At 41.3% G+C, this 7,340-nt stretch overlaps 1 long non-coding RNA gene across 2 annotated transcripts in view; it reads right to left on the bottom strand.

The window, feature by feature from the left end:
* The window catches only part of LOC125610933, a 44,780-nt gene extending 37,667 nt beyond the window's left edge, over nucleotides 1–7,113 (bottom strand). The window contains exon 1 of one of the 2 annotated variants that reach the window (XR_007341021.1): nucleotides 6,651–7,113. This is a non-coding gene — a long non-coding RNA (uncharacterized LOC125610933). The other variant, XR_007341022.1, reaches the window with a different exon arrangement.
* Nucleotides 7,114–7,340: the final 227 nt, after the last annotated feature.

The raw sequence follows: 7,340 nt of genomic DNA, 5'->3' as shown, positions 1-7,340 counted from the left end.
TTTTTTTTTTTTTTTTTTTTTGCTAAAACAAAGGATTTAGAACTTGAACTTTATCCTTTAGAAAATTGGGGTCATTGAAGAGTTTTAAGTAGAAATTGGACAAGATCATGTTTTAGAAAGATATTTTTGCTGTCCATATATGGGGTGATTTAAAAAGTAGAGATGAAAATTTGAACTATATAATAAAACTGAATGATTATTATGTACAGCCTGGTAACCAGGTTTAGGAGTGGGAGGCAGAAGGTATAGATAACACAAGAAAAAAGACTAACAGTCTTTAGCTTCAAGACATCTACAGAGTGACAATGGAAAGAGACATGCAATGATAATAAACAAAGCGTCATTACCATGCATTAGGTAGAGGTACTAGCTAAAATATGAACAAAATTCCAAGCACACATCAAGAAGGGAGTGGTTAATAGATGTCACCATCTCCTAATTTTCTTTCTGAGTTCTGCTAATATCCTGCAAGAAGATAAAAGGTGGAGAGAAGAACCAGGCAGCATGATAGAAAACTGGGGCTGGCTGAGGTGAGCAGCATACTGATGTGGGAAACATGCGACACCAAACATCAATCCACATCCACAATGGACCTTATAAGTTGACCACAGCTTTTCCTATGGATGCTAAATAGAAGCTCAGACCCTTTCACAGAGTGTCTTAAGTAGTCTTGGTTGACTTCCAAGTTAAACCAATTTTATTCCTCAAATGGCTAGAACTTGAACAGGTAGTTGTACTGAAGGATGGCTGCATTGGAAGGGAAAGCAGTCTGGTTTCCCCTCTTCAGTTTATCCTGCCATAATAACTAGCCACAAATTTTGTTTTGTTTTGTATTTATTTGTTCTAATCAGTTATGCATGAAAACAGAATGCATCTTGGCACATCATATATACATGGAGTATAACTTCTCATTCTTCTGGTTGTACATGATATAGAATCACACAGGTCGTGTAATCATATATGTACATAGGGTAATAGTGTCCGATCATTCTACTATCCTTCCTACCCCCATACCTTCTCCCCTTACTCCACTCCCCTCTGGTGGCCACCAATTTAAAAATGATTGAGAAAAGGCTTTCAATAAGGAATCAGGAAAATGAATATCTTTATCCCATAAGAAACAGTCAAGCAGATTTCCATGTGTGACTCTATTGATACCTAAAGTAATCTTTATTCTATGAATTGAGCCGAAGAGCTCATAGCTTGTAAATCTGTATGATCATCTAAAGACAACTATGTATGATTTTAAAAAAACAGGAAAATAATGTTGTCATTAAAGTGTATTAAACAAAGCTACGTTCAAAGCCTTCTTTGTCCTCTTTGCGTAATATTCAGATCACATTGGTGATGAATTTCCTCTGACTGCCGCCTCCTCTAAAACCTCCAGGAACATTCTCCTATTGTGAATGACCAGAGAAAGAAACTCCACCTTCTGGAGCTGCTCATATAAATAAACCCCCAGAAGCCCTAGAAAGTTGGTAGGACATACCTATCTCATTGCAGATGAGGGGAAAGCTCAGAAACTGGCCCAAGGATGCAGCTTTGCAGCAAGACCAGGTCTGTCCCCTCCAAGGCTGTCCCCTCCAGCCACTAACCACTAACTCCTTCAGCAGTTGGAGCTTTACCTTGGTAGTTTGTTCTAATTAGTTATGCATGACAATAGAATGCATTTTGGCACATCTCTGGAATAATGGCCAGAAGAAATGGGATAAGCAGGAAGATTCCTCACAGTTGGCTAGTTGGAAAGGAAAATCCAAGATTCATCCCTCGAAAATAAGCAGTTGGCAGTCTCCAAGACCAAAGAGGACTGAGCTGCCCCATATATAAGGGACCATGTTCACTTAAAAGATCTCAGAAGCCCCATGCTCTGATTTACTGTGCTTCTGGACACTCAGGCCTAGCGTTGGCTATTCCTTGATTCTGGATTCTTTATTCCCTTACTCCCTGGTCCATCCTTCCAACAAAGAATACACACACATGCACAGACTCATGCAATGGATCGATATTGTTTCATCCATCTTTGGATTAGTTACCACCCACAGGAGAATTGCAGTTTTCCAGACACTACCCTAATACGATTTTCATCCAGTAGATGAACAAAACCTCCGGAAGCTATGCTATTCATGTCACAGATTAGGACTCTGATGCCTCTTAAACAATGTTCGCAATCTTGGCTAATATTAGGTCACCAAGAGTTTTTAAATTACCATGTTTGAAATGTAGTCATGGAAATTCCAATATAACTAGTTTGAGAGGGGACCTGAGCATCAGTATCTTTAAATGGACAGCTGGGGTTGAAAATCCTGCACGAAGTGTGAGCTTCACTCCCAGACACATTTCTCTGTTCCTAGCCAGTCTGGAAAATCATGCATGATAATGGTTAGAAAAACCCACAGGAATGAATTTCAAACTGTCAAGCTGCCAGGTGTCCAGGTGGTCAATTCCAACAACGAGCCAAAATGAAAGTACCAATCAAGGCTTCATTCACTTACTGCAACACTGCAAACAATAGACAGAAAAGCTGCCATCTCCTCGGGGTCCACTTTTCTCACAGAATGGCACACCTGAGAATCAGATGGATGCAGCACAGGTGGAGAAAGAGTCTGGCTATGAAGGAGCCCTGAACAAAAGGCTCCTGCCTCCTAGGAACATGTCAGCTTGGAGGAGAAGGACAGAAAGGCTAGGAGTAGAAAGATGCTGAATCAAAAGGAGAAAAGCACCTCCACCAAAACTCTCTATGGGGACTTCCAGAAGGAGTCACCAGTCTAGGAATGCAGCCAATGAACATGGCTGGCCCCAGGACTGAGTCCTTACTGCATCTCCCTTCAGACAACTGCAATGTGCTGGCTATTTGATGCAAGGAGAGCATCTTCCCCCTGAGGACTGCCAGGCAGAGCTTTCTAATTGCCTATAATCATGCCTAAAAAAACACATAGGATTTGGGACAGGAGACAGATCCTCAAAAATGTCTATCATTTTTATAACAGTGTTAGAAATCAGGAGTCAATACATGGGCCCTGCTTTTTTTATGTAAGTCTATTCTGAAAAACAAGCCAGCTCCTGACTACTGTGATTAGGCAAAATAAGTCTTCAGTGATCCTCTTTAACACCTTACCTGCCTTCTTCTATAGGTACCTCTTCATTACATGCTTCCTATGACACCAGAACCCTCATTTTATCCACCCATTCCAAGTAAACATTAGGGTTTTTTTCAATCAAAAGGCAAAAAAAAAAGAAAAATTAAACAATAAAGGATGTTTGGTCTCAGAGAATCAAGCAGTCAGAAGAAGAGCAAGGGTGAACTTAAGCACGGTCAAATAGATTCAAAGGTTCCAATACACCATGAGTAATCTTTCTTTTTAATTTTTTTTTGTTTGTTTCACTTTCCATCATGGGGGCTTAATCCTCAGGAGGCTCTTTCTAAAGGCATCAAAGACAGCCACCAGCAGCTTCAGGTTCACCCTTGCACACAGCTAACTCTCAGCAAAGGGTGCTGCTCTTTATCCACTGCAACCACAGCAAACTCCAATAAAGACTGTGATTGGCTCTTCCTAGGATCATGTGTCCACCCTGGACCAATCACTGTAGTAAGGAAGGCAGAGCCACTCTTTATCAATCCCTACAAGAAATATATGGAGAGAGGGAAGAAAGTTCCCAGAAGGAAGAAATGCCAAATACACAGAAGAGGAACAATTAACATGCTATTAAGGCTTGCTGGGAGGAAATAACACTGAGAACTTCTTTCTAAAGCTCTGATATTTGTTCTTGAAGATCATAAACCACTTTCAAATAAAATGTTCCTTATCCCAGAATACCTTAACAAAATCATATCGTTAACTCAAAAGAGAGGTGAGAAGAAAGAAGAGCTTCTTGTCCAGGACTAACTATACAAAAGGCCCAAACACGGGGTGTGGCACTCTACATACATCATCTCCTTGAAGCCTCAGAACCACCACCAAGAAAAATGGGAAAACTGGAGCCCAGGGATTTAATGTACTTTCCCAAGAACCCAGAACAGCTCTGGTAACCCAAGCCCATTCTCTCACGGAAACACAATCTTGTCTTCTTATAATGAGCTCTATTTCCATAACACAATCACATAATATTATCTGATGTACCAATGGCCAATGAAGAAAATAAGACAGGCACTATTGCAGTGATTTAACAATACTTCCTCCAGCTCAGTCCCTATCAAGATCACTGTGGGCCCAGCCACCAGGGGAAAAAGTCTTCAGAGCAGCCATAAAGACTTCCGGGCATTTCCAAAGAGCACACCAGGAAGTGAGAGGAAAGCAACATTCGTGGGTCTTTCTGTCTTCCAGGGGTCTCTTGTGGAGGGAAAGCAACACACATTTCCTGACAGCTCCCATCACTCTTACTCGCCTACCGTGGAATCTCCCTGGAGGACACAGAAGACGATCTCAGTCCAGAGCTGTTTTCATCCCTAACTGTACTAGCCCTGCACAACTGAGAGTGTTTGAGTTACCTATGAAACCAAACCTACTTGATCAGTTTTATGTCACTGCACCTGGAACTTACAGTTTTGCATCCAGGTATCAAGAAAGAAATACTGGGAATGGAAAGAATACAGTCCTTGGGATCAAAAACATGATGGTTTGGATTCTGTGTAATATATTTTCTGGCACACAGTAGGAGAACATTAAGTTCTTTCCTTTCTTTATCTGTGGGTTCAATTTGAATGTAATATGATAGAAAGAAACTTGAACTAGAAGCCAGAAAAATTTGTAATTTGTATTCCAGTCCTTCCTCTGCCACTAGTTTACTCTGTGACCTTGTTAAGGCAATATAGCCTCAATGTTCTTTGGCTTCCTCATTCTTCAAATGAGAATAATAATGCCAGTCTAGCCTACCTTCAGACTATCATGGGGATTAAATAAATGAGTGTTCATGAATTCATTGTGGAAAGTCTAAAGAGCTACACAAATATTAGGGATCACATTGGGCCATGCCCCCTCATCAATAATCTCTGGGACAGCCTTTGGAGAGCATGATTGCTGGCAGAAAGAAATGCAAAGTGGCTGTTTCACTTTGCAAGGTCACTGCTGTGCTACAGGCATCGACAAGCCTGAAAAACGTGGAGGTCGAATACCAGGGAAATCCTTCATGCAACAGAAGATTTTTGTCAGCAGAACTGAGCAGAATGCCAAAGCACAGACAGTCCCCTAAAATCCTGGTTAATTCCCTGATCTACCTTCCAAAATGATCTAGAAAAAAATCATTACAAACCATAGACTACAAGAAGGATAGATGTGAGAGACAACCTTAGAAGTCAGAAATTCAAAGTCTTCATTGTACTTTATTTTTTTATATAATTGGGGAAACTGAGGCCCAGACTCACACAGCTAATTTAACATTCAGATTTTTCCTACTATGCCAAGTATATATCTGTAATATAATTAAGGAATGAAATAGTCTCAAAATCCTGGAATATCTTGTCTGAGTAGAGTTGGTACTGTCTCCAGAGGGGACTACACCTCCACAGGATTTGGAAATATTGAATTAAATGTGGTCAGGATGCAGAAGCTCTGTATACAGCATAATTTCTAAAATTAGTACAGCACTTAAGTCACTGTGGATGAAATTCACCACAGAACCGCCCATATTTTCATGAAATGGCATTGTAGTATGTCTCAGAAGATTTTCATTAAATTTCAAAGCTGCCCTGTTGGTTAAAAGAGTTTGGTTTTCTTAAACATCTAACTCTAGAGTTTTAACTTTCCTGTGGTACTTTCAATATGACCATGCACATTTTTTTCCTTCCCTCAGGAAACAAGGCTTGTGTCACAGAAGAGTTGCCTCGGGAATGATGGTGACCCTCAAATATGGATGATGATTCAGAAGGGAGATGGAAGTCCTCTTTTATTTGTTGGTTTGAATGCTACCGTCTTACTAAATTACTGTGTTCACTTAAACAAAAGAAAGTAGCTCACCAAGGACATGCTCATAACACACGTGTGTACAATGAGCATATGCTTGGAACTGAGCCCCTCTCCACCTACCTACCAAGTATACACTTGAAGCAGCTCTTAACCAACCTCAGGCAATTGCAAAGGATGCCCAAGCCTTCATAAATATGGTATCCTTGGATACCTTCTGCTTCCATTGCTTTCCCAAAAATGATTTGCTGAAATCCCACTCTCAGTGTCTTCTAATGTGAACTTGTTCGGAACTAGGGTTACCACAGATGCAATTCATTAAGAAGAGTGGGGTGAGCCCTTAATCTAATATGACTGGCATCCTTATTATTAAAGATACAGAGACAGATACAGACAGGGAAAATGCAAAGTGACGATGAAGGTAGAGACCCACCAGAGTGTCACAGCTGCAAGAGGAACAGTGCGGAGGATGGCGGGCAGCACCACAAGCTCAGAGCTTGTTCTCCTCTAGAGGCTTAGGAGAGAGCATGACTCTGCCAAGTACCTTGCTTTCAGACTTCTAGCCCCTACAACTACGAAAGAAGCATTTCTGTTGAACTAAGCCACTCAGTGTATGGTATTTTGTTATGGCAACTCAAGGAAAACAACACAGCTTCCAACTCCAAGAAGGACAAAAACTCAGGACCAGAACAAGGACGTGCAAAGGCAAAGAGTGCAAAGCAATCTGGCCATCAGGCTCCACACCCCCCTCACCTGGCAGGCTGGGCTCTCATATGCAGGCTTGAGAAATGGTCTCTCCCATCACATGGCTAGGAAAAAGAACGAAGAAGGAAGGCCACCTTTATTGCTGATCTGGCCTCATAAAAATAATTAGCAAATTGCCACAAGGTGCTTCCGGAAGGTGATTCAGACCTTCTGTTGTTCTGCCTGAAAGAACAGTGCCGAGTGGCCAGCCCAGCTGCTAATGCATCACTTTCAGAGGAAACGACTCTGTTTATGAGCAGATATTACTCCAAATTATTCTCCACAGCAAAGAACTTCTTTTCTGCACCTGGCATATCCATATTTGGCTCACAGAAAACAGCCTCAGGTGTGGAAAGAAGGTCATGTCGGTCTGAGTAAGTGGAATGACAGCTCCAGTCCAGTTCCAAAACCCAAGGGCAGCCGGTCCACCTGCTTAGACTCAGGAAGCTTGATTGTGCAGTTTCCCTGAAACAGACCATTACCCAGAAAGCTCAGCGTGCAGCTCCAGACCCTTAAAGTCAGTCACATACAAGCCTGATAGTGTTGAGAACATGAAAAGTTAAGTACTTCACTCTACATATGTCTATTAAGATGCTCTCAAAACTTTAAGTCTCCTGCTCCTCATCAAGTTCTTGTGATCAAAGTTCCCATTTTTTAATTTAAACCCAACATGTTTGATCTATTCAGATACATATGTAA

This window comes from Marmota marmota, unplaced genomic scaffold, assembly GCF_001458135.2.
Source record: "Marmota marmota marmota unplaced genomic scaffold, marMar, whole genome shotgun sequence".
Taxonomy (NCBI): Eukaryota; Metazoa; Chordata; class Mammalia; order Rodentia; family Sciuridae; genus Marmota; species Marmota marmota.
This window is presented reverse-complemented; position numbering and strand designations above follow the sequence as displayed.